Here is a 2,500-nt window from a genome sequence, read left to right on the forward strand (position 1 = left end):
GCGTGCGCTCACGCAGCGCGCGGCCAGCACGCCGGGCGGCCCCCCCTCACCGGCCGGGGACTGTCCCGCCAAGCCACAGCCTCGTATCGCTTCATACCCACATGGCCAACTCAGGTTCGGGGGCATGGCGGGTACCGCCGAAACAACCGGTTCACAGATGTACCGATCGTCGCTATCACCGATGCACCTGCAGCGCGAACAACCGCTCAACAACTGATTTCCAGTTCATTTGCGGATCTTTGGCAGCAAACGTATACGTCAATCTACATTTGCGAAATCTACGATTCTGGCATGCCTGCATGTTATGTGTCACGACACGCTACATCAGCCCACATACACACTGCGGCATGTACACGAGAGAACACGTGGAAGATGGTCCGCGCACGTGTGCAATGTCCCTTGCGCGGTCGACTGTCAACCGGCCTCTGTAGCATGTCGCAGATGTGGAACGCGGTCCACCGTGCTATCATGTTGTGTGGGGCAATACGATTAAATAGGAAAACCCTCGTCGCTACATCAACAGACGGCTCACGCTGATTCCCGGCAGAGGGAGGAGGGGGGGGGGGGCCAACATGCAATACTTTCGTCCGTACCTACTTACCACATGTCTGTACGGCGTACAACAGTGCAATCTCGCTGTAATGGGGAGACGAGACAAGTAGCATCGTGCACAACATATGGCCCTTATGATTCGCCATTGTAGGGCGCAGCCGGTGTACGGTCAAGCATGTGCCACATTATGTCACTCAGTACGTAACGACGGATGATCAGTGTGGGTTACGCGTACATCAGCGGACAGTCCACACAGGCCGTACCACAACGTACACTGACTGCATCGACAACCGAATGCAACTGAACAGCTGCAAGGCTCATTTCACAAACAAACGCCTGACCGACCAGCTTGGAAGGGCAGGAGGGGAGGGCGATATTCGTTCTGTAGCGGTACACCCTTCCAGTGGTTAGCGGGACTGTGTAGAAAGTACGCAACACTCGAAAGACCTTTATGTGAGGGTACGCACCATGGCATCAAGAAATACACATGACACCAGAGGATCCAAGCAGTGAACTATGTTCAGAGGGTTGCTGTTAGGCAAAGCTACATTCCTGTGACGTTACATGTGACAGTTAAGGTGCAGTGTAAGTTAGGTTAAGGTGCAGTGTAAGTTAGGTTAAGGTGCAGTGTAAGTTAGGTTAAGGTGCAGTGTAAGTTAGGTTAAGGTGCAGTGTAAGTTAGGTTAAGGTGCAGTGTAAGTTAGGTTAAGGTGCAGTGTAAGTTAGGTTAAGGTGCAGTGTAAGTTAGGTTAAGGTGCAGTGTAAGTTAGGTTAAGGTGCAGTGTAAGTTAGGTTAAGGTGCAGTGTAAGTTAGGTTAAGGTGCAGTGTAACTTAGGTTAAGGTGCAGTGTAACTTAGGTTAAGGTGCAGTGTAACTTAGGTTAAGGTGCAGTGTAACTTAGGTTAAGGTGCAGTGTAACTTAGGTTAAGGTGCAGTGTAACTTAGGTTAAGGTGCAGTGTAACTTAGGTTAAGGTGCAGTGTAACTTAGGTTAAGGTGCAGTGTAACTTAGGTTAAGGTGCAGTGTAACTTAGGTTAAGGTGCAGTGTAACTTAGGTTAAGGTGCAGTGTAACTTAGGTTAAGGTGCAGTGTAACTTAGGTTAAGGTGCAGTGTAACTTAGGTTAAGGTGCAGTGTAACTTAGGTTAAGGTGCAGTGTAACTTAGGTTAAGGTGCAGTGTAACTTAGGTTAAGGTGCAGTGTAACTTAGGTTAAGGTGCAGTGTAACTTAGGTTAAGGTGCAGTGTAAGTTAGGTTAAGGTGCAGTGTAAGTTAGGTTAAGGTGCAGTGTAAGTTAGGTTAAGGTGCAGTGTAAGTTAGGTTAAGGTGCAGTGTAAGTTAGGTTAAGGTGCAGTGTAAGTTAGGTTAAGGTGCAGTGTAAGTTAGGTTAAGGTGCAGCGTAAGTTAGGTTAAGGTGCAGCGTAACTTAGGTTAAGGTGCAGCGTAACTTAGGTTAAGGTGCAGCGTAACTTAGGTTAAGGTGCAGCGTAACTTAGGTTAAGGTGCAGCGTAACTTAGGTTAAGGTGCAGCGTAACTTAGGTTAAGGTGCAGCGTAACTTAGGTTAAGGTGCAGCGTAACTTAGGTTAAGGTGCAGCGTAACTTAGGTTAAGGTGCAGCGTAACTTAGGTTAGGGGCCAACGTGGGTTAGGTTAGGGGCCAACGTGGGTTAGGTTAGGGGCCAACGTGGGTTAGGTTAGGGGCCAACGTGGGTTAGGTTAGGGGCCAACGTGGGTTAGGTTAGGGGCCAACGTGGGTTAGGTTAGGGGCCAACGTGGGTTAGGTTAGGGGCCAACGTGGGTTAGGTTAGGGGCCAACGTGGGTTAGGTTAGGGGCCAACGTGGGTTAGGTTAGGGGCCAACGTGGGTTAGGTTAGGGGCCAACGTGGGTTAGGTTAGGGGCCAACGTGGGTTAGGTTAGGGGCCAACGTGGGTTAGGTTAGGGGCCAA

This window comes from Schistocerca gregaria, unplaced genomic scaffold (genome assembly GCF_023897955.1).
Source record: "Schistocerca gregaria isolate iqSchGreg1 unplaced genomic scaffold, iqSchGreg1.2 ptg000841l, whole genome shotgun sequence".
Classification (NCBI taxonomy): Eukaryota; Metazoa; Arthropoda; class Insecta; order Orthoptera; family Acrididae; genus Schistocerca; species Schistocerca gregaria.